Here is a 25028-nt window from a genome sequence, read left to right as displayed (position 1 = left end):
TGGTTATGCTATTAGCCAGGTTCTGTCAATTGTATTTATGTTGAGCAACACCCAGAGTCTGCTGGAGCCAGTGGCAGTTTTGCCATCAGTTTCCCTGAGGAGTAGGATTTTGCTTATTGTTTAAATTAGCTATATCTTCATGGGAGCATATGGGAGCAAAGGTCTTGATTTGAAGAAACCAGTAAGCAGCTTTATGCATTTATTTTATTACACAGGTAAAAGCTGAGACAGCAAAACCCATCTGCTAAGCCTTCAACACATCTCTATAAAATCTATGTTAGGGTAAGAGTATTCTTTTCTATTTTATTTATGGCCTTGGCTGCCTGAATGAGTGCATCTGGAGCTCAGATGTCTGATGCCCTTATTGTAAATTAGTTAACTTGAAGAACTGCACGCACTGTCAGATCTTTGCTGTGGAAATGCCAGGCTCTGTAGTGGAGGTGCTTTTGTGTGTGCATATGTTTTTTTATGTGAAAAGGCTCTTGAATTTTATGCATAAACACTATTCTCTGTCTCTTTTTTCCCCCTCCCTCTTTTGTTACAGGCTGTGGACTAGTGTTGAATATTCAGGGAAAGCTCCCCAGGGAGATTAGGGACATGGACAGATTTTAAACAGAGCCCTAATGCATGGACACTAAAGGACAAACATTCTAGTGGGAATACTTGTGCAAATTCACTGCTTTGGTCAAAATGCATTAAACAGCTGCTTGCATGCTAAAGACGTTTTTAAAATCAATACAGACCAGAAATTATACAATTTATAAATAGAGATGGTGGTCAGTGAGAGTAGAAGAACTTTGGTGATGCCTTTTGTTATAAATCATACAAGACCATATAGTGCTCCTAGAGAGAAGTACATCTATTAATCCCTTGCTGCAGGGCTCAGAATCCCAGACTGTGCTGAAACTTACTTCTGGCAGGATTTGTCCTTATCCTTCCGTATCCTGGAGGGCTATGGGAACTGAGATTTAACAGCAGTAGGAATTAGACGCCTTGACATGAATAAACTGCTGTTATCATCAATTACTCTGATTACACTGTTATGGAAGATAGCTTATTGCTATATTTAATAAGTTTACATTAAAAGAAATTGAATGAAGCCATTGCACCAACAAGCAGTACCAGTGCATGTATTTGGGGCTGCTGTGCAGTAGCTAAACTCAGGTAGAGTCCAGGTGTAAAAACTGGCAACCTGGATGGGTCAGCATCTGAAACTGGGTTGCATAACAGCAACATGGTAATATCAAAGCTGCAGTGTGGCTTTAATTGAGGTAGTATTTATCATATTGCTATGTGCATATTTAAGAATAAATGCAATTTAAAAAATATTTCATTCTGAAATAAATATATTGCCTTACCATTGCAGCACATTTGCTTTATTGGTCCTTAAGCCTGACTCCACATTACTTCTGAGCCCTGTCCTCTGAAATGGAAACAGGTGTTATTTACAATATAGAAGTGCAGCAGCATTTATATAATACTTAGATCATTCAAGTTCCCATTATAGACCACATTTTATTACGTGTACATTTCATAAGGCCCATTGCCTCTATTGCTGCTGTCTCATGTTATGGTAATCCCTAAAAAAGCTGCCGCTAAATTGAGGCCCTTTGTTTTACATGCTGCATGCTTGCAGCTGCTGCAAGCATTTGACAGGTTCAAAGTCCATATTTCTTAATTTCCATCTCAGTTTAGGGCAAAATAACAGGTCTTCAGTGTGGTGCCCTGCAGACTGCACTCTGCAGCCTGCAGCTTTTTATTGCTCCCTGCTTCCTGACTGTCCCCATGGCTCTTCTTTTGGCTCCTCTTGGAGACATGTTCTCTGCACTAAAAGTAGCTCTCAAGCTTATTCTGCAAGCCAGTTTTGAGGACTGTGTTGGGTGTGTGTATCCCATTTGCCTCTTGGAAGACAGCAGTCAAGTCCCACTCCACAGCTATAAGAAATAGAAAGAGCTGCAGCTGCTGTACATGTGAGATATAATTTTGGATTGTTTCAGAATGAGGTGGCCTCTCTAACCTTGCTCTCAGAAATGCCTGTGGTGTAACCACATGCAACAGTTTGTGTTTTGGATGTTAAAGGGCACAGTTCTCTGTGACAACACAACTGCTGTTGGCATAAATGGCAGGATTTCATAGCTGCACTCATACATGGCCACTAATGCTAATCAGCGACCAAGGCAAGCCAGACCCCTCTCCACAGGCTGGTCCTTGCTCAAATAAATACTCTGAGCCCCTGAGACAGCACTTCTGGCATTAACCTGGGTGCCCTTACATACCCCCCTTTTCATCCCTAAAATGCACAGGTGTTTCTTAAATGAGTCTTGTGTCTACTTCTGCCAGGCTTGGCTGTTTCACAGAAGTGCCTGAAGAAAACAAAATGCTAAAGGCTGGGAATGTTTTTGTGAACTTGTGGTACATAGTTTTCCACAGGACGCAGGATGCACCGTGCAGCCGGCTTGGATTCTGCTGCTGCTACCCTGTTGGGGCTGCTCCCCCATGGCTGAGGGGTTCAAAGGGAGGCGGGGAGGAGCCCACAAAAGCAGGACTAGGGATTGAAATGAAGCCGCTTTCCGTAGTGTTCTTCCATGCGAAGGGGAAGGTGAATGACGCTTGCCCATGTGTCCAGAAGGTGGCCCCGGCAGCCCGAGCCTGCCGGCAGCTCTGGCTTGTCGGGTGCAGCCCCGCTTGGAAACACCCTGGCTAATCCGGGCTCTCAGCCTCCTTACAGGCTCTCAGCCCTTTAAGCTTGTAACTAAGCCGGTGCTCTCATTGCCTGGCTGCAGGCCTCTGAGCCCACGGGTGACGAGTCATCGGTGTGACTGGGATCTTGGGACTTTGAATAAGCAGCTAAGTGCTGGCAGGAGCAGAAGCTCTAAGCTGCTGGATCTTTACCTCCTCATTACAAAATTAGTTTAAATAAAAAGCAGCCCTGCATGGTGTCTCCAGACAGGCTTTTCTCCACTTCAACAATAAAACTATGTCTTGCAACAGATGTGTTATTACACATGCTGGCTAGTATTTCTCAGGTGTCACAACTCTAAATACTAGAAGAAGAGATGATACTTTATTTTCTCTATTTTGGGGAAATCTCTGTGAATGTGGAAGGTAGACCTGGAGCAGGGGTTTTGCACTGTGATCTGACACTTTCAGCCAAAGCATGAGGTGAGGAGACACCTTGGTGCTGGAGGGCTCTCAGCTCAGCATCCCTGGGCAGTGAAGCTGTTCTGCTACAAAGGAAAGTTGATAAAATTTTCGAGCATGCTTGAGGAGTCAGACGAGTTAGGGTTTTCTGCAAGACTGATTCTGGCTATTATGTTTCCTTTCTTGAGATGAAAGATAGCTTTCTTAATTTAGGCAATGGTGTTCCAGCTTCAGAAATCACAGGGTTCCATGTGAAATTTTAGAGATATCCTGCTCTCCATCTTGGCAAGTCGATTCCCATTTTCCCTTACTAGCATTATTGCTTTTGGTTATAAAATTAAAAAAAACCCAACATATTTTCTTCCCTCTTTCCTTCACCCTGTCTCTCCTCAGCAGGAGCCCAAACCAGTCTCCTGTGCCTACCACTTGGAGCCAACTGCTGTGGTAGGAAGGAGAAGGCAGGCACCAAGCCAGCTACTGGTTGCAGTGCCTGTGCCAGCCCTCATCTTCAGCCACTGCCCTCTGCTCCCTCCATGGCAGCAGTCCAGTTGTGAACATTTAGCAGGCAGGAGCAGATACTTGAGGGAAAGCAGTGGTCTGCCTACTGAATGTGCTGGTCACTTTTGCAAAAAAACCAACAAAACAACACCCAAAATATCTCCAAACTTCCAAAGCTCTCTTCTGTGCTGGTTCTTAGTTTTCATCTAGTGACATGAGATTGAAAAGCTGTCTGGAATAAACTCCTTGTATCTGGGCACAGTGTGTTACTGTGTGCCTTCACTTTAACAGTGTCCTGAAAGGACCCTTTTTCTTTAGAGGTATAAACTGAGTAGCTAGAAGTACAGGTAATAGGGTCCATTTAAATTTTTAAAAGGTTTTACCACTAGGGAGGAAATGTGTAGGTTGAAAATAAGGAGGAGAGGAGAAATTATTTCAAGTTTCACAGTTGACATTGTGCCGGAACAGTTTGCTTTTTCCCAGGTGCTTATCTGCTATTGATGGCTTTTGGCATTCTGCATATGCAGGAAGGCAGAATATGCAGCTGGACAAGAGGGCTGCATACAGAGAGAACATTTTTGACCTTGCAGCAGCTTCAGATGTTGCAGTTCCTTCTTATTTCTTCCCATGTTCTTTGTTTCTTATATAGTTTCCTTGTTTAACAAAATTTAGGGGTTGGGACTCTATGGGGTTTTTTTCTTTTTTTTTTTTTAATTAATTTTGTTGGTTTACACCACTTCTGATAGATTCTTTATCACCTGCTCCCTTCAAGGCAAACTACAGGGCTCTTCCCTTGTGTAGCAGCTGTGCTGGAGGACTGCTGATGAGGAACAAAATGGGAGCTACTGAGCAGTCATTTGAAGGCTGGCTATTAAAAAGAAAAAAGCTAGCTAATTAGAGCTTAAAGGAAGAGGCAACACTTTATACAAAAACACCAGAAGGTAGGCCCTCCAAATCCCATACACTCCCTGTAAATAGCTATAATTAACCCCACAGTATTCAATTTATTAATTAAAATTTAATTAATATTTTCTGTCCTTGACAATCATTTTAGAGGCGGTCAGGAAAACATAGTGGCAGCTGGGTTCCCATACAGCAGCAGTGACATTCAAAAGGGCACAGCCACAGGGGACTCCTCTCAGTCATACCTGTGATAAAACGGAGTGAAACTGGCCACTGGATTTCTGGGAAAGGGGGGGAGGATGGGAGACACTGCAAGTCCTGGTGTTCTCCTGCATACTTCCAGACATCACCCTACAAATGCAGTACTCATATTGATTATCTGAAAGTATGAGAGAGCAGTGGAAAATGTGTGTCATCTTTTCTGACTGACCAATTTATACACCATCTGAGGGCTGCTCTACTTCACTGTGTTTCACTCAGGTTTGATGTTTTGCTTGGTGCTCTGTTTGGGAGAGTGAGACACCTTTCCTGAACTGCATGGACCCTGTCAAAGTATAACAGCTATTGCTTAAAAATGCTGTGGCTGAACTTGGTGCACTGCTGTTCTTCTCCAGCAATGGGTTTCCTGGTCATTCATACCATCCATGGTCAGTATGCCCAACACTTGTCAGAGTCAGAGCACTCCTCTGGAATAAATCCATTGGAATCCCCAATGGGAAATGTGAGTGTTGTCAGCTGTGTAGGGCACTCCAAGGTTTGCTTCAAACAGATAGGATAGATGTGGAAGACACCAAATGTGCTTCGTTCAGCAAGGACAGTGCTTCATCATTATCCAAGGTCAGACAATAGTGTAATTCATGCCCTCACCCATCCTTTTTCTACAGCACACAACAATTTTTTTTTCTGGCATTATAGTTTTTTGACACAGCACTGCTCTGATTGCCTGCAGCATACACCTGTTAGTACTCTTCACACTTTAAACTGAAAAAACCCATCGAGCCCATGAACAGAAAATACTGTTAACTACAGGGTCATGAGAAGAGATGTGAGCTGAGCACTGTGAAGCATGGCTGCAGCCAGTCCACTCAGTAGGGACCAAACTCTGAACAGTGTGGTCATGAGCCATCCTGCAGAGACTGGCCTGTGGATAAGGGTCTGCAGCACAGGCCTGGTGAGAACAGCCATGAGGTGAAGGAGGTCTTTTGTTCCCCATTTGACAGAAGGGTGCATACTGAATGAGCAAGAGAATGTACTCAGAGCGTGTTGAAAGCAGATCTCCCAGGTCACAGGGGAAAGTCTTCCAGTACAAAACTGTTAAGAGCAACTGGGAGAGGAGGTGGGCTGCACTGACCATCATCATGAACATCACCTCTCTGCTTCTCTGGATGAAACATGAGGGTTAGGCAGATTTTTGGTATACCTAGTGGTTCAGGCCCATGCAGTAGTGAAGTGACATGACATCTCTGAATCCCAGAGAGGCAGGCACAAGCTGTGCAGTGCAACAAGGCCTGAAGTTCTTCTGAGAACACTCAGAAGCAGAACTGGAGTTTTCCAGGGAACATGAGCACTATAAAGGATGTTTATCACAATTTGTAGTCTCTTTGGGGCCTCCAGACTTTGGTGCATAAATGCAACTTCAGGACCATCACAGAGCCTGCTTGTATGGTCTGTCCTATGGTCATGCAAACCAGCCTCAGACCCATCAGGCTTTGAATCACATCTCCCATCAGTATGTTTTCCCACGTGTGGCAGTGTGGGGCTAGAATGAACAAGTTCTCTACCTTTGTGTGAAAAGAAGTGCCTCTGATGCCCTGCAAAGGTGCTCACACAGGGCTGTCCCCATTCTGCCAGCAACAAGGCCAGAAGGGTGGAGATGAAGATGCCATTGCTATTGCAATGGTTCTGTTGGCATCAGGCTGGGACATCTGATGTGGCAATGTTGAGTCACAGCAGCATTTAATCTTGTGTTGCCATACAGGATGAAGCAGGCCAGAGCCATTGTTAGACTGTTGGTGATTCCAGGTAAATTTCAGCAGAACTGAGGGAGATGGAGACAGATGCTGAGAATCACTGCAGCCTTCACCCTGAAACGGAGGTCCAAAAGAGCACAGCAATTGTCCAATGATTGTTGCAACTATTGCCTGATCTTTGCATGCATCATTTAGTCCTTCTTTTCTCCCTGCTTTTCTTTCTTCCTTGCTTTCTTCCTTTCTCTCTTTCTATCTTGTAAATAATTTTTACTGAATTTTTAGAAAAGTACTTTCTCTACCTCAAAAATTCGTCTGTTTCTCAACTTTTACAAAGAGAATAGGGGGAAAGAACAAACCCCAGGCAACTCACTGCTAAGTTTTGAATTTGACGTGCAGAACAAAAAATTTGTCCAAAATGAGCTTTGCTTTACTGTTAGTCATTTGTACCAACCTGCAATTAAAAGGCTCAGTATTTGTTCTCATCGCTTTCTGAAATTACATTTTCCACTTCCTAGGCCCTGGCCTCGGGCAGTGGATTTTTGAAGCAATCATGCCTTGGTAATTAATGTTTAAAGATGAATGTTGCAACTTCTAAAACAGTGTTGCTGAGTAAACGTACAGCAAAAAGAATATAAAAACTGCAAGCCTTTTACGGCAAGCTGCAGAGTTTGGAGGTGTTATCCTTAGAGCTCCCAGCTACAGTGCATTTGATTACCCCTATCTGCATTCTTTCAGGTGGGGGGACAGCTGTGCTTAAAAAAAAGCAGAGCAAAATAAATATCACATCTAATCTGTAATTTCTTTGTGTTACTGACTCATCACCCCAGAAAGCTTGCTGGGAATGATTAACTCATACAGAGAGAGAGAAGAGAAGTCTTTGGCATGGTCTGTATCTATAGCATGACCATTTTGGATTTTTGCAGTAGAGTGGGAGGACAAGGAATAAAATATGAAGGGAGGAAGGCATAAAAATGGAAGGAGAAGTTCCCTTCCTATGTCACATCCCTTGGTTTGTCATGAGTCTGCCTTTTCTTGGAAGAAGCCCTAGTTTCCAGTCTGTTACTAAGCCAGCTGGATTTACCTGTGACAGCAGGCCATCCTACATAGGGCTCCTGTATGTGACAGAAGTGCTCCTCAGTACCATTAGCTGAATCTCTCATTGCAGCATTTTTTGGTGCTGTAAAAACTGAGTACCTGTATCACCTCTTTCTAACAGAAATCCTTAGCAACTGAAAAGGCAAGTTGGGAAGATCAGCAACATCAGCATTTCAGGAAGGGGAAAGGGTAGTCTGGATTGAGACTGCCTTCCTACTTTAGGCATCTGATTTGGGCACTGCAATCCCAATTCAGACCTTTTGGAAGACACACCTCATGTCTAATGTTTCCCAATAGGTCGGCATGATGCAGCTGTTTCTTCACCTGAGACTCCTAAGATAGGAAAAGTAGGAAAGCACTTGTAGTCTTGTGAGTGATTTTTGTAAAAAGGGGCATGGGGGTCCCACTGTACCATGAGAGGGGTGCTGTTTTTCATACACAGAAGTCTTTCCTGGTCTAGCAAAGGCCAGTGACAAGATCTTGAACAGATCAACTGGAACAAGAACAGAATACTGCTTTGGGCTAGTTTTCCTTGGTTTGGTTTGGTTTGGGTTTTTTTTTCCTCTTCTTTTCTTTCTTCCAGAAAAGACAATAGAATTCTCATACCAACATACAGCTGGGAGATTGACTAACCAAGTTTGAAGCAGGTTCTTTGGGCTTTTTTACTCTAATATTCTTTTTGCTCAGAAGAAACCAAACTCAGAGACCTCTTGGAACAACTCTATGTGTCTGATTCTGCATTCAAGTGGAAAAATGGAACCTAACAAATAATCTTGCCTTTCTGGAAATGAAGTTCAGGCTCTAAAAAAGATTAGTAAAAGACTCATTCAGCACTAGTCATACTCATTTGGGTAACAGGCAAGTTCCTGCCTGTACTCACTTCTAGTATTCATAATGAATATGTATTAGTGACTTCCTGAGCAGGAATTCCAGCAGAACAGTAAATGAAGTATTGTCTTATTCTTTAATAATTTTCCTGTTCTTTTAGCATTGTTTATATACCATCATCAGTATGCTGATACATTAACTGGATACCAGTGCTTGGCTATTTTATTATCTATTGCTTTAGTTATCTGTCCAGACTCCTGATCCTAAAAGGATTAAGCTAAATTTTAGATGATTTTGCTGTTAAAGCACAGTGGTTTTGAATTGTTTTGTTTGTTTTTATGACCTCTTTAAAGGTTTTCCAGTAAAGATGAGGTCTTATTTGTACTAAATTTATGCCTGGTTGTTCAAAATATCTTGCTAGTGTTTTTTAATGTTGATTTTTCAGAGATCTCTTAAAAAACACAAGTCCACAAAGCAATTCTGCAGGATGTAGGGTGCTTCAGTTACACTTCTTGTTAAACATGACACAGATCATTCAAATCATTCAGCATTTTGCTAAAATGAAGCAAATGGAATGGAAAATGCTTTGGTATTAAAAGCAGTGTGTCTTTCAAGAAATGTTTAATCCTAAACAGATCATTCAAATGGAGTGTAATAAAGACTGCTGCAGCTTATGAAAAGATTTTGTTCAACTCAGTGGATCCTCAAACAGGCAGAGATAATATGTTTGCCTTTGCTAACAAGGCTCACTTAGCTGTGTTTCCTTTCCTAGACTGGAAATTAGATTTCCTTCTCTATTGTTTATATTGAAAAACTCAAACTATTCAAGGAGATCATGTGGGAGCCACTGTTTTTAGAAGAAAGAGCTGCATTTGGATAAAAGATACCTCCCAACTTCATGCTCAGGCACTTAGCAGTAGCCAAAATAAGCCTCCTTACCATGTTTCTGAGCTGAAGCTCTACACCAGGCTGTATGTGTCCCCTGCACACACCCTGTGCTGCAAGGAGGGACTGTACAAGGGTCTGCATCAATAAACAGCAAGCAGCCAGCTCCTGTGCCAGCTCCCACCTGTGTGTGCATGCATTCCCACTAGTGAGCATGTGCATGAAGCCACCCATTTATACACCTAAGGTTAGAAATGTCTATCTTTTCTTTTTTTCCTATGCTTCATTCCCAGCTTATTCCAAATCCTGTCTCCAGACTTAACACACTTTGTTCTTACCTTGCCTACTTTGAAGGCTTTGGACCTGAACTCCAGGCTCCCAACACCTTCAGCTGTCTGCAGACCAAACTTCAATTGATACATCTTTATGTAGGGGGCATTTTGAAAGAACTACTACTGTTGATTTCCAAGGCTGTTTCATAAGGATCAAGACTCAACAAGAAGTAAGCAGAGGCACAAGAACAAATTGATCAGAGACACAGTCATCCAAGTATCAGGGACAAGGATGAAATTTTGGGATCTCACTTTTTACTTGCACCACAGCATAATTTGGTTTTGTCTCTTGCTTTGCCCTTATTTGCTGGTCCGTATTTCAGCACCTTTAGAATTAAAATGGACAAAGTAATTTATGCTTCAAATTTATTTTCTTGTTCTGAAACTGGCAGTGAATGCCCCTAAGTTTTCTTAAGGGAAAACTTTCTCTAAACCTTTCTCTAAAGGTACCACGCAGAGAGAGCTTCTCTCCAGGAGTATGGGGCAGGGAGAAAAAAAAATCTATTAGTGACCTTTTTGCTATGTAACCTTTCCTTAAAATGCCAGCAACTGAGCTTCCACAGAGAGAACAACAAATATTGAAAGAGGAATGTGAAGGACATTATGAAACAAGAAAGTAAGAAAAGGGATCTGCTCAAACAAGTTTCTCAGGAAAGGTGATGTAATATGTACTGTAGAAAATCCTAGCAGTTGACATAACAAAGTTGCTTTCTAAATAGCTGTGGATGCCAGCAAACTGGGAGAAACAAGAGTGTACAGCTGGGAATACAGCTGAGCAGACTGTTTTGTCCAAAAGAAATATAGTAGGTGTAAAACTTCTATTCAGAAGATGTCATTGAAGTTTAATTGAAAAGTGTCCTTTTAATTAAGGCTGAGTGACCACTGAATGAAAGCCTCATTTCTGTTGAGGCTGTTCTAGGTGGTACTCTGAGATTAACCCATGCAGGCTGGCAGTACTCAAGAGGCTGCTGTTGGGATGCCACAATACACAGTGCTGTAGCAAGTGCTCAGTCCCATTCATAGACTTCTGCCAATGTTTATCAATCTTTTAACTGCTGTCTTGAGAATTGCCTTACTTTTTATTGACTGACTTGCTCATATTTCAGCCTGATTTCCTGCATAAATGACTGTTCTCAACACACATGTTCTGCACGTATCCACATCTGTATACATAAAATTTGGGAACCTCCCTCTCTGTTACAACAGACCTGACAGAGACACACAGGGTCTTTGAGATAATGAAAATATTAGAATTTTGTGGCAGCATGTGGCTGGATGTTGGAGAACATTTAGATTTTCTCTGCAGGGGAAAGGCTACAGGGAACTATGCTCTGTTTCAGCCTTGGAGACTCCAAAAGGCCCAGATCTGGAGTATGTCAGGTGTTCTTATTCCACTTCTTACACAGCTTACAAATTTTAAGGTCTTGGTTGCAGACTGAAACCTTAAAAATCACCGGTTCCTCTATTTTGTTCCTCATGGTAATTATAGAGCAAAATACTGTGTGTGCAAAGACTGATACACACAAAGTGTCATTAGGAGTGCCACTTTCAGGTAGGTTAGTTCATAGAAGTTGGATAAACTGCCAAACAAGAAATCCCAGCTCATGGACGATTGTGGATTTATTCATCATTACAAACAGAGGAAGATCTGTATAGGAAGAATGTCTATTATGAAAATTATATTTAGTTATAGGGCTGACATACACGATCTGTTACCTGCCTTTTACAAATACTGTTAGCACCATTCAGGCAGCCAGCAGGCATGGTTTCATGCAAAAGAGTGTGTGGTTATTTTCATAAGGTTTTTATGAATGCTTGGAGAAGGCTGCAGGAGATTCTTAATGTTTTTGATGGCCCCGCTGTCATGTCAAAATACCATATACCAGCTTCTCTCTTTACTATAAATTGGTTATAAGGAAAACTAAGGCAGTAGGACTGGCAGTGCTAGATGTCTTGGAATGGGAAGTTGAGTGACCATGTTGAATCCTTAGGAATGTTTGAATATTCTTCCCCTGTCTCTGATACATACCCACTCCTGCATTTTCTCTTTTATTTTAGGTGGAGTCTGGATAAGAGCTGTCAGGAGGCCTTTCTAGCCAGTTTGAGGCTGAGAGATAGCAATCTTGAACTACAGTTTTAGAGGAGTGGCACCAAAAGGCCTGTTGTTTACACTGAGTGCTTTACAGGACAAGTAGCACCCCCTGCTTCCTCAGCTGCTTGAAAATCAAGCCATAGATACTGACCTTTAATCAAAATAAGGTAAGTCAAGACTTTATCAAGCACAACTGAGTTTAAAATATGGTTATCAGCCTATCATGCAACTGTTTGAAATGAAGCCAGGGAAAAAAATCGCTAGAGCACCATGATGTGCAGAGGTCACTAATATTGCCAGATCTCTCCCTGTTGTGCTAAAACTACAGTAAAATGATGTCTTGTCAGTGCTGTGCTGAAGTTGGGCTGCATGTCAAGAGCTTCCTGAGTTACAGCAGTGCTGAGGCTGGCAAACTGCAGTAGATCCATTGGAAAAGCCCTGCCCACTGCAAAAAGCAGACATGCTTCTTGGCCATGACAAAGGTTCTAGATTTCTTTGTGCAGCTCCAGTTTATTTCCTAAAATGCAAAGTGCAGCAGATGTCTAAGCTGACCAGTCACTTTAGAAAATAAGTGGTTTTATTCAGTCTACCTTTTTTTTTACTGAGGTAAAAACATCCAAGGTTCATGCTTGTTACCGATCAAAGTAACAATCTCTATTCCTAAAGACACAGTCTCCAGAAAGGTTACTATATAGCTAAAGAGAGACCTTTCAAAAGTAACATTGAAAAAAAAACCACCAAACCCATACCTTCAACTGGGATACAGTATCCCTGAAGTATCTCCTAATGTCACTGTATAACTAAGAATAAACCATTCAAAAGCCTCAATTTGGGTTTTCCTTGTCATATGCTGGGCTGAATTTAACAGAAAGTTTCTCCCAGCTAAGACTTGATGGCAGCAGTGATGGTGTAGGAGGAGCTGGTTGCTCTCATTTGGCACAGAGACAAAATCCAGGCTCCAGCTGGCTTTTAGGCCAACATTTGATAAAACTCTCATGCCACACTCGCATGTGAAGCCCTTTTCCACTCCCACAAAACCCATATACTACTCTTGTTTCCCTATAAAAGTCTATTTGGGGCATTACAAGCTCATGTCAGATATGAAGCTATTTAAATCTTTCATGATTTCTTATGTTTATTCTTTTGACATTTGAGCACTGTTGCTAAAAGTGTGAGAACAGTTGCTGCTCCTGTTTGAATTTCTTCACCTCTCCACTCTTCAACCAGATGACATTTTAAGCTTTAAATTGTATGGAAGGGAGCACATTAAACATCAGGTCTGAGAGAAGTGGGAAACAACATAATGGAACTGCAGCTTTGGGTGCTGCAAACAGCCCAAATCTCCATATTAAAAATCAAACACTTTTTTGGTGTAAAGTGTGAGCAATCCCTCAAAAAGCTACATGAGATCCATTTTCTGGGTGATGGAATGTATGCCTGCCTAGTTTGCTTCCTGTGAGTTTATTAACATTTGCTGCATCTGTAACGGCTGGTTATTGAAGGAAGGACTTAACTCCCTCCCAGAACCCTGGGACTAATCAAAACATTGCCATTAATATTTAATGAGAAAGTTGTTGCTTTCACCAATAAACTGGCTTAGATTCTTAGTCCCCTAAAGCACAAATGGCACATACTGCATCATAGTTAACAAGCAGATTCTGGAAAAAAAAACACAGTCAGAGGAGTGCATCTTGTTGCATAAGCTCAAAATGACTGGCTGATTTCTTCTTACTTTCCCCAGCAGTACTGAAAATTATATATGCTAACCAGTATTCATCTCTCAGCAAAGTATCCAGACCTTGTAGGGCCAGTTCTTTCTTCCAGTAAGACCTCTGCATCATAAAGCAACTCAGACAAAACATGCCCAGGGGAAAATCCCATGCTTATAGGAGCTTCCAAGCCTTTTCAACCATTTGTTCCCCTAGGTGCTTGTCTTGGGTGAAGGAGAATAACCTGTTAGAAAGGAATGGCCAACATAAATGGAAAAGAACAAGTAAGACATTTGAGGGTGTGTCTAATGGATCCAGATATCCAGGTCAGCAAAGGAAGTATTGCCCCCCATCTGTGCCACATTCAGGCAGAGGAGGCAAACTGGTAAACTGTAGGTCTGTCAGCCAATTCTGCCATTTTGGAGATGGGCCTAGGTTTACACTGAAGAGGCATCACATGAGGAGAGTAACATTTTTCATGCTGTGGGTCCTCATTACTAGATTAAAAAGATTAGAGACAGCTACCACAAACAGTTTCACAATGCATTTACCAGGAGTAAGAGCAGTGAATAGTGCATTTTATTGCAAATGCTTCCTTTAACAAAGATTAAATGTGCATCTGAACACTGTCACTTCGAGATACATTCCTAATCTGACTTTGCCTCTGCTTATAGTGGTATAAATAAAGAATTATTCTACTGAAGTCAGCAAAGTCATTACCAGGTTTTAAACTCAAAAGAAAGAAAATCTTGCTTTTTACTTCTACAGCAAATCCCATTCAATTCAGTATGAATAAAACAGTATATTTAAGAGGAGAGACAACTGAAAAATCCATGTCCTAAATTCAGTAAAAGATTATGGAGCAGAATTTCCATCTGAGCACTCTTGAATATTGAAACATCAAACCTCCTTTTCCTATGGTGTAATCTAGTTTATTTTCCCCAGAAAATACATTTTCCTTTTTGTAAACAGAAACCACATGAAGTACGTGGTTATCTTCTGAGCAAAAATATCAAAAACCATAGTTTCCACATATTAAAAAACCAAAAACCCACAAACTTCTGTTTTAAAGCTAAATGCAGGTTTTTAGTCTATCAACATTTTTATTCCATGCCAGTTTTTTGCATAGTGGAAAATATGCACCCTTAGGAGAGTAACAACTATGATAAGTTGTTAAAAACCAAATTATCTAGGAAGGTAATTTTTCCCATTATGAAAGTGGCTTGTCAGATATTAGTGAAATGAATTAGTCACTTAGCACACCTTTCACAACCTCTAAAAATTAGATTATGGCCTATATGTTCCCATGAGTAACAGGAGCAGTTCTCCTCTTTGTATATACGGTAGTATCACTCCACAGCTTCTGATTATGTTTTATTCACGTGGAAGCATAAATCAGTCATAAATCAGTCCAAAGCTTAAAACTAACCAAACCAGTTCATATTTCTCACATGAGCTATTCTATTTATTCTATTTGCATGCCTTTCCAGATTAAACATTTCTTGTTGTGATATAAAAAGATTCCAGGTACATGGTATTCAATGGAAAAAGGTGAGCATGACATTTAGAAGATGTATGCATGAGTTAATAAAGGAAAGTGGGAAAACAACAGGAAGAGAAAGGAACATTTGCTTATGACCATCTTAATAGAGGAAAGCAAATTGAGCAATACCTACCCAATTTATCCCGTGATTTATCCCTCTGCTTTCTGGAATTATTCAGTGTAGAGGAGGTGCAAGCAGGATCCCATCAGTGTATGTTAATACGTAAAGAAGATGGAGCCGGGTTCTGTCCAGCAATGTCCAAGGATGGGAGCAGAGGTGATGGGCACTGAAACACAGGAGATGCAGTCTGAACAGGAAATGGTTTTTCACAGGCTGGCACAGGTTGCCCAGAAAGGTTGTGGAGTCTCCATCCTTGGAGATACTCAAAAGCTGTCTGGAAATCATTCTAGACAGCCAGCTGTAGGCAACCAAGTTTGAGCAGGGATACTGGACAAAGTGACCTTCAGAGATCCCTTCTGACCTCAGCTCTGCTGGGACACATGGTGCTGCTCGGACACATGGTCTCTTGTCAGGGACAAAGGGAGGCAGCTCATTTTCTTGGTTGTCTCCCTTCAATCAGGAGCAGCAAATTTCAGAAATGTAAAGGGTGCTCCAGCAGCCAGGAGATCTGGAAGAGACCCCAATAACCACATAGAGTTTGCAGTGGGAAGGAGTGAAACGCTTGTAGGGTCAGGATAGGCAACTTTACATCTGGCAAATTCATAGAAACAAAGCATGAGAGCAAGAATTGCATATTACTTCCATTTCACTCTGAGAAACATTCCCATCCTTTTTGTTTCAGAGAGGGAACTGTGATGTAACTAATAAATATACAGCAAGTGTCACCTGATGACTACAGCTTTTTGCCAGGGTCTTTGGGAGCACAGGAGGAATGCTGAGAGCTACTATGAAAGGACTTGTCATGTACAAAAGCAAAGCAGAGAAACCTGGATGCCTGAATTTTATGGCATTTGATTTCAGTGCAGACAACTGAGACCTTGGTAGTTTCTGGGACTATAATCACATATTCCAGACTGATTTGCCATATCATTCTCGTGCACGGGATGAAGCTAAGCACATCAAGGGGTGCTTAAGTCCAGGAGCTACACAGTACCAGTTGCTGGTGCTGCAACACTAGGCTCTGGCCCTAGGCAAAAATCCCAGACTTTGGGGCTGCACTGTTCACACAGTAAAAAGAATCACACACCTCCTCCATCTCCTGTGACTAGCTTGTCTTCTTGAATGCCAGCTCTCCTACATGTTAAAAAATATCTGAACTGGACTGAATGCAGTGTAGGGCAGTTGAAAAAGTTGGAAGGCAAGTTCAGTGCCAGGTTAAGCACTGGATCCTTTTCTTGGATCATCACCTTCCTAGTGCAACTTCCCATGGGCATGGTAAGACAAGGGAGCTATTTCTTTTTCTTCTTTAGTGAACATTGCAAAAGGACAGCACCAGGGAGGCTGAAACTTTCAAAACCATGAACTTTGTAATGCTGAATTCAAGCAAAAATGCAGCACTTTCAAATCATACCTGGCACATTAAGGTAACTCTGACAAGCAAGATACAGAAGTGCAAATGCAGCTTTAATGTAGAAGTAGCAAGTTTCTGTCTGAAAATACAGCATCTTGCCAAGTTACAAGGAAGGCATTTTTTCATACCCCTAACAGTAGACAACGCTGTTATCAAACAGAGTGGTGCTGTTGGAAGTGGAGGAGGAGCTGTTTCTACATCTTTCTCTAGACTGCTTCTGCTTCTAATGAATACAAGTGCCTGGGTTTCTTTAACAGGGACCTCAGAGGAGCACTGATAGGGTTAACATACTGGTTTTCCCAGGCATATACAAGTGTATGGCAGAAGGCACTATGCAAATAGTGTTCACAAAGTTCATAATTTCCTGTTGGAACACCAAAGAAAAGAAGGTCATTGACTTAAACCAGAGAATACAAATTATTTCCTGCCCACAAAGCTGCCAAATGCTTGGAGTTATTGATTTTTTTTTTCTCCCTGCTGCTAACCAAACACTTCTGGTCCTGTCGTGGGCATCATCAACTTATTGACTGAGTAAACATAACCCATTAAGCTGAACATTTTAAAAATAATAGAAAATTATAGTGGCTTTAGTTAAAAAAAAAACAAAAATAACAAACGGGAAAAAACCCCAAAAAAACCAGAAAGGAGAAGAAAGGAGAAACAGTTCCTGAAGTTAATTAACTTTTATGTAGATTCAAGTTTCTGCAATATAGGTTTGCATCCAAATGAGAGAGGAAGGAATAGATTAAAAGAAGACTCAGGGGAAAAAACCCAAAAGTATTTTCCTAAAGAAGCCAAGAAGAGGAGGGTGCAGGGAAGCAGGTACTTCATATTTTAAGACTTCAAGTAAAAGAAAAAATTACTGCAAAATTGAGATTGAAAGCATAAAACCATGTGGCGGCATCATGGTGAAGGCATGTTTTTATTTATTTATTTACTTATTAGCAGCAGGAGGTCTGTGCTATTGTCTGAATTTTTTTCTAAGTCAGAGCTGAGCACAGCTGATGCCTGGCCTTGGAACCTGTCAGTTTGAAGATAACATGTACAGTATTAAGAAATGTAGAACAATACTTGCTGTCAAGTTGGTTACAAGGCAGTGGTTCACTGAGGGGGGCCTGACAATGTCAAAAAGCATTAGACCAGAGCCAGCAAATGTTTTATACTCTGCAGCTGAACCCAAAAGAGGAACTGATGCCCTGAATCTGACTTTAGGGCATCTGTTTGCTCTGGAGAGTGTGTATTTGTCTGAAGAAGCAGAGAACAAGTTGCTTTTCCCTCCTCTTCCAGCCATCTGCCTACACAAGGGAGGCAAGAACCAAGACAAGAGAACAAATCTTCGTGTTCTGTAGATGGAAAGGGATACCTTACATACAAAATAGTCTTTAAAAGTAGGACAGTACACTCAGGAGAGGTGTTTACAGGCAGCTCTGAACAGCAGGGAGACAGCTACCAGGCTGAGACACTGCAGAGGGCTGGCTTTCCCCTGGGACTGGCTGTTGCAGGTGGCTTCCCTGGCCAAGAGCCTTGCAGTCCTTTGGTGCGAGACTCAGCCGTGAGAGAAGAGCCAGTGGGAAGAGACACCAGGAGGGAAGTAAACAAGCAGATTACAAAGTGATGATAAATGAGGGTATTGGTCTTCTACAGTGGCTTAGAGGAAGGTGTGACTGCTTCCTCCACCCCCTCACCTTCATGCCTGTTGACTGAATACTATTAAGGCAGGTAGTCACAGATTAATAATGACCTGTTAACAGCTTCTTTAATTTTCTAATAAGTGCCAACTGCAGCTGCTATAATTATTCTGCTGGTCCTACAACATGCCCTGTGCCAGACTGCAAAGTATTTTAATTTTTTTGTGTGGAGCACCCTGTCGTGCTCTTAATGTGTGTAGTGCACATGGGCAATTGCATGCCTAAGTAAAATTACATCTTAGGCTGTCAGAGCACTTTGCAGCCATTAAATATCAGTATCTTCCAGCAAAGTAGGAACCAGGAAGTGTTTAGTCACTTATTTCTGCATGTGTGAATTGAGACACCTAAACTTTATAGTTTTAGCCACAGTGATACAGTGAGTCAGTCCCTGGGTTGCTTGTGACACCTGGGAGCTCTGTCTTCTGCTTTGTTTGTGCTGTAAACTGCAAAACTCATGGATAGGCTGGAGGTAACACCAAACAGAGGCTTTTTCTGTGTAAGCAGAGGTGTCTAGGAGTAATGTTGTACAAAAGTGGTATCCATCATCGTTGCTATTCCCACCACCACAGAGCTGAGTAGCATGTGATGGGAAAATAAAACATAAACAAACAGAAATGGATCACAGCCCACCTATGTGTCTCATATATGCCACAAGTGTCAAATTTCATTGTATTGAACCCTTGGTAATCTAGTGTTTAATCAACAAACTCCACAACAGGTATTTGAAGACTATCATTTCCTAAGGAAATAGGAAATGTTAGCAGCCCTGTTTGAAAACTACTAGTGAGGATATGTCTTGAAAATGCTATGAAGCACATGCTGAATTTTCAAAGATCTTTTTGAAGGCAATGATCCTGTAAAGGTATCGTCTATTGAGCATACATAAAGCACACAACATTTTGAGAAATCTCACCCATCAACAGTACATAAAGGTGTGGTCTGTGCTTTTGACCAGCTCTTGGACAATCACACCTCCTTGCTGGACAAAGCCCTGTGCTGTATCTCCATAAAGGAAAGCTTGTCCCCATATCTCTAAAGGTAGGTTTGCTGTAGGAAACAGACCTGAAGTTCTGCCAGATCTGCCTGGTCTGGCATGTTTTAGCCTTAGAGAGGAAATGGGCAGGGAACAGGGAACAGCCCAGGTCTCTGGAAGTCAAGTGCCTGACCTGGTACTGTCTTCTTGTGAAGATGTTCAGTGTTTTTTTCTCCCACAGCTCTGCAAAATGAAAAAAAAAATAAATCCCTGCCTTCCCTAACATGAGCTATTGAAGAACTGAAGATTCAGTGATTCACATTCAAAGTATTAAACAGAGAAATATTTATTCCTTAAAATCTTTCCCACACATATTCTGAGGACAAAAATACAGATTGCAGTCAGCTGTTCTCTGAAATTCCTCTTGTCCTGACTCATATTTGGAAAGGAATTAGATTCATGACCAACTATCTTGTGAGTGTCCAGTACAAGTTTTCCTTTTTCCAAGGGTGGATGAATAAATCAGTAGCTACTCCCCAGGTGAAGTTAAAGGTCTGACTCCAGATGCTACATGTGAAGTGTGGCAGGTTCCATCATTTCCTTTGCCCTTTTGCACTCTTCATCTTGCACAGCTCTATGCACAAGTTAACAAGCTGGATCTGTCTGAACAGAAACCCTCAAGTACTATGGGAACTTATTTTCTTTCTTTTCTTTTTAATGGTTCCCATCATAATTATTTTTTCTCTTTTTTGTCTTTCTGATAATAGAATGTTTCTAGGTCAGAATCCCAGTTGGTCTTGTGCTGATTTTGGTCCCCAATGCCTATTAAAAAGCCACGAGTCTTTGAGGTTAGCTTTTCCCCAGATCCTAATTTGTGTTAACAGATTTAGCTGATAGTGAACCAGTTCTGCTCATATGGGCAAGGACCAACTTCTGGAACTGATCCAGGTGTCCAAGATGTTCGAAAGTAATTCATTTTCTTTAAAGCCTTGGGCTGTAAGTGTTGATATGACACATTTGAAAGAGACTTGACTTTCAGAAGGGTAGAGTCCTTTTCTGAAGGAGGGGCTGTGCTGTGAGGGTATAAAAAGGGCACTTGAAATAAACTTACCCCATCTGAGAGGAATTAGGGTAGCATTTTTTTTTTTAATTTTGGTTTTCAGTAGGAAGTAAGAATAAGAGCAGGGTGTTTTTAAGTGCCAAAAGTATGTACTGCTGTGATACTATATAATAAAAAGTGTTAGGTCAACAAGGGCACAGGACTGCAGACCTTCCCACCTCCACTGATATTTTTAAAAGCTTTGTAAATCAGGCTCTTGCTGACCACAGCAGAGCAGACCACACCACACCACATCTTTTACCCCCTCATTTCCGGAGGCAAACAAGGGAGCAAGCATCATATGATGTACACTATGTTCCTGCTTTAAACATTTTTCCCCTGTAACTGCCTCCCCTGGCATTCAGTACCTTTAGGTCACTGTCTACTGCATGCCTGTTTAATATGGGCATGTGGATGATATTATTGCAGTCAGAAAGATTACAGACAAGCATAAGCCTTATCACAATTGGAGTTGGTAAACTTCCAGGTTTTTAACATAGTCACATAGAATTCCTAGCCCAATGACATCTGCAGTACTTGTGTGAAGTTCTGAGACCATTTTAGTTTCCTTTCACGAGGTAAAATGTAACCTGTTAGCCAAGAAAGTGATCACAGATTCCTGGTTTTTTGATTCTTTCACACAACTCAGGATTTAGTAAGTTCACTTAAAGCTAGATTGAATATGAGATTTTGTCAATGCCTTCAGCATAATGAGTGTATTGGATATAGATAAATGCCCAGGAATTGCTAAGAAAGATAAGTAATTACCACTGCATGGAAAGAATTGCAAACTCTTTCCATGAGAAATGATTTTGTACTCTTCCCTGCTCCCTTACCTTGCAGGTTCAGTGAACTTATTCAAGGCAATTATATATGGGAAAAACACATCAAACTGAAAACCTCACTGGCTTGACAGTTCCTTTCTGCTAAACACAGAGTGTTATTCCCTCTCATCCTGACAGGGCGAGACAGTCAAAGGATTCTATTTGCTGTTTCTTTATACAATTCTTTTGTTTTAACGTGCCCATTTGGAAGCTGGCCTGTGTTGCAGGCTGTGCAGAGGCACAGGGACAGCATAAAGCAATTCTTTTGAACCTTGGATTGCAGCGCTCATGACCTCACTCCCAGCAGCAAGGAAGCCAAGAAGCTGTCCCACAGCTTTCTCAGGTAAATCACTCACTGATCACCACTGATCTTTTCTTCTTGCACCTTGGATGCAAGTTTTTCATTTACCCTACTTTTGAATTCTTACTCTTAAATCCTTTACAATTCACCTCTAAAATGCAAAAAATGAACATTGACACCTTCTTCCCTTCTCCATGGTGTCCAATTACAGAAACATACAATTAGGGATGTTAATGACAGATTATTAGGCATTAACCTATAATGCTATCCTCCAAGAGCAGCAAAAATGGGTCACACTGTAGGTATAATTATCCTGGTTCTCTAATAATACGCCCTGGTTGTGCGTTTTTTCTACGATATATCCCTTGTATTTCAGTACAAAGTCAGGGCAGCTCTAGTTGTGTTGGAGAGTGATCTGGAGCAGGCTGTTGAACTGCTGGCACATGGACCTGGCCTTGAAAAAGACTGAACAAACTAGGCTGTAGCATCTTTCCAACTTGGAGAAAACCAATGAAGGATTTTGGCACCTGTCTTTGATACCCACAGTTAGGAGGACAGGCTCTATTCACAGAGGGATAAACTCAGGGACAGCGGGAGACAATAGGACTCCTTGGACAATAGGAATGGTGGCCCCACTGCTTCTGTCTGCTCAGCACCAGGGTGGTGGTGCAATATTCTTCAGGGAAGAGGGCACACAGAGGAGTGAAGGTGGGTGGGCAGGAGGAAGAGAAATGCAGTGCAGGTGAGCCCACTGGATGAGACAGTGCAGCTTAAGAGCACAAAGGGAAGTTGTCTGTGACAGCAGAAGAGAAATTATCTTCTGTAAATAGAATAGAAACATGAAAATAAGAGTGCCCAAGAGAGGAGAAAAATGAAATGAAACTAGGATATCTGAAGACATCATGCAGGTTTTGTGCTGACTGAGAAGGCCAGTTGCTTTGTAGCATGTGCTGCAGGAGAAGTGATACAAGAGTGAGGTGACTGTTTAAAGTCCTTAATCACTTTATTGACTACTTTCTCTTGCCTTGTTAATTAGTTAGTAGCAAAGGCAGAAAATAAACTTAACAGTCTTTCTTGGCTTTCTTGCCAGTAGTCTTTCTCGGCTTTCTTGCCAGTAGTCTTTCTCATATGTAGAATGGGCCCCTTAAAGAATTCTCACCAGGGCCAGCTACGCAAATCTAGGAACTGATTCACAAGGAGATCCTGGAAGAAACTATTTCAAAGGTGTCTAAAAAGATGTTGTACCTGTTTAAATGCCAGAATATGTGTTTTCAGTGCATCTGAAGAACAACCAAGGTGGAAAAAGAAAAGTATTAATCCTACTTTTGGTTTGACTGTGAATTAAGCAAACTTTACTGCAAGTTTCTGTGGTCTTGTTGAAGGCACTCTGTACATGCAAAGTCTTTGATGCTTCTGAACATGCAGGCAGGGTCAAAACTTTGTGCTGTTACCTCTCATAAATGAGGTAAATAATATGTTGAGGCTATTTCCAGAAAAAAAGGGGAAAATAATATGCTGAGATCCTGTCAGAACATTTCTGCTGTACTGTCCTGTCTTGGGTGAGAGTACTAATGATGAAAGGATGTCGTAGACAGTGAGTGTCAAAAAGATGTCTAAAATGTTGTCCTAGCATCTTATTAGGATAGAAATTGGCTTACACCCAGATGCCTGCTTTATGGATCTTAGAAGATCAATGGATGGGCAAGAAAGCAAGAATGTGAAATACAAGTGTGTGCTCGTGTGTGGTTTGCCTGACATTCCCCTCGTCTCCTGTGACTTCCTGGGTGGTTTGCTGAAAAGCTGTGCCCAAGGCCAATTAAAAACCCACCAGCCCAGGGAGAGTTCCATTGCGGAAGGGTCAGCAGCAATTCCAGCCTTGAAGTTAGATGCTCAGATTTGTGTTCAGGTCTCTTGATAAATTTTAATTTAATTTAATAGTAGTCTTTTGAGGCACCTATTTAGTGTGTCAGTCCAACACCTCAGGACTGCAGTTGTTCAAGGTGGTTTAAAGGCTCCCGGTTGCTTGTGTTGGTGTCCTGGCACTATATTGTCCTGGCCAGGTGGGTAGGCAGTGGCCCAGATTGAGACAGGCAGCAGTGATCACACCGAGTTTGTGCTGATCAAGTTGCTTCTCTCTTGTTTCAGAGCAGTATTATTGTTTGCTGTTTGGTCTGTAGTAGTACCCAGAGGCTAGAGATGCTGGTGGAGTTTCATAGCACCAGGAGGAAGACAAGGACAAGGAGAACGAGGAGGAAATGCCTTCCCCAGAGAAGCTACAGCCCCAGCTCCCTTGCTCAGTTCCAGGGAAAATAATGTTTATGGTTGGTGAAAATACCCTTCTTCTCCAATACCTGCCTTAGGTGGAGGTGCCCAACAGCAACCAACCCAACAGCAACGTCTGCCACACAAATTCAGAGACCAAACAGAAAACTCAAATTTGCCAAAATAAGGGAGACTGTCTTAAGCCAGCCTATTTTTAGAAGATCCTCTGTGGAGAAAACAAAGTCTAATTTAAAACAGCCTTTACTGTTGCAGTAACTCACCACTTCACATGTGACCCTGGAAGTTTCTTAAATCTTGTTAACAGCCTGTGTCCCACTTAGCTTCAAAGTCAAGCCTTGTCCTCCAAATCCTGCTATTTTTAAGGCACAAAGTGAACATCACTATTACTAGGGTATTCTACTCTTTAACAGTTATGTTTTGAGAATGCTACTTACAACGATTTAAGGTCTCTCCTTGGTAACTGTGGATTCAGTGTTTTTGTGCATGCTAATCTCCACTTAATCTTTCTTACCACTGCAAATAACATGGAGGAAAAGATGTCTTTGGAGAACAGCATAGCTTGGAAATTGTACTTTTTTCATTACTGGCTGTTGAAAAGTCTGTTTTTCCACCAATTGACTTGCATACTCTTTTAGAGATATAAGGGTTCTCAGGGGAGATCACCACAGATAGCAGCATGGACTTCCTCCTTTAGAGGCAATTGCATGTTGTATCTATAAAATTCTCTCACATACTTACAGTTCATCCCTTTGTGGCAAATGAAGTGGAGGGGGTTTGGTCCTTCCCTGTGAGAGTCTCTACAGTTTGCAAGCTGGATGTCATGTTCACAAAGGCTCAGGACAGGAGGCACACCTTGGGCATGACTCTGCTTCCCTTCCTTAGTGAGCCACTCCCATGGCACTTCAGCAGAGCAGCCAACAGAGCAGCAGACACAGTTGGCCACAGGACAGAAATCCAGCTGACAAGTCCTTGCAGACAACAGATCCTTAATACATTTTTGTCTTCTGCAAGCTGTCACCATTCAGAAGTCATTGGCATCTGTGTGCCAAAGGATGCTCAAGGCTGCAATATTCAAGCATCCATTCCACAAGGGACCAGGATGGCAGGGAAGGGAAGCAGCAGCCCCTCTGTGGGGGATGCTCTGGGCTCCAAAGTCAATTCCGTCCTTGGTTTTGGAGGCTGGCAAGGAATTCTGGGATCAGTGAGAGGGTTTGCAGTCTTGAGAGGCTTGTTAAAATGTGTAGCTCTGAACCCTTTCCCACAGTATGCTGTCATAGGACTGGCTTGGGAAAACAGCTGAGAAACAAGTGGGACCAGAGCATCAAGAGCTAG

General features: G+C 41.8%; 1 protein-coding gene across 3 annotated transcripts in view; it reads left to right on the top strand.

Annotated features, from left to right (window-relative positions):
• The first annotated feature begins 244 nt into the window (after positions 1-244).
• Positions 245-25028, top strand: part of LOC102043810 (cytochrome c oxidase assembly factor 1 homolog) — a 35266-nt gene continuing 10482 nt past the window's right edge. Inside the window, exons 1-2 of one of the 3 annotated variants that reach the window (XM_031060875.1) lie at positions 245-282; positions 11711-11911. The gene's annotated coding sequence lies outside the window, so the exon portion shown is untranslated. Of the gene's footprint in view, positions 283-4443; positions 4581-11710; positions 11912-21427; positions 21456-25028 lie in introns of those variants that run through there. The other 2 variants (XM_031060874.1, XM_005425696.2) reach the window with 2 other exon arrangements.

Source organism: Geospiza fortis, unplaced genomic scaffold (assembly GCF_000277835.1).
Source record: "Geospiza fortis unplaced genomic scaffold, GeoFor_1.0 scaffold265, whole genome shotgun sequence".
Lineage (NCBI taxonomy): Eukaryota > Metazoa > Chordata > Aves > Passeriformes > Thraupidae > Geospiza > Geospiza fortis.
Note: the sequence above shows the minus strand (reverse complement) of the source record. Positions and strands in the feature narration are given on the sequence as shown.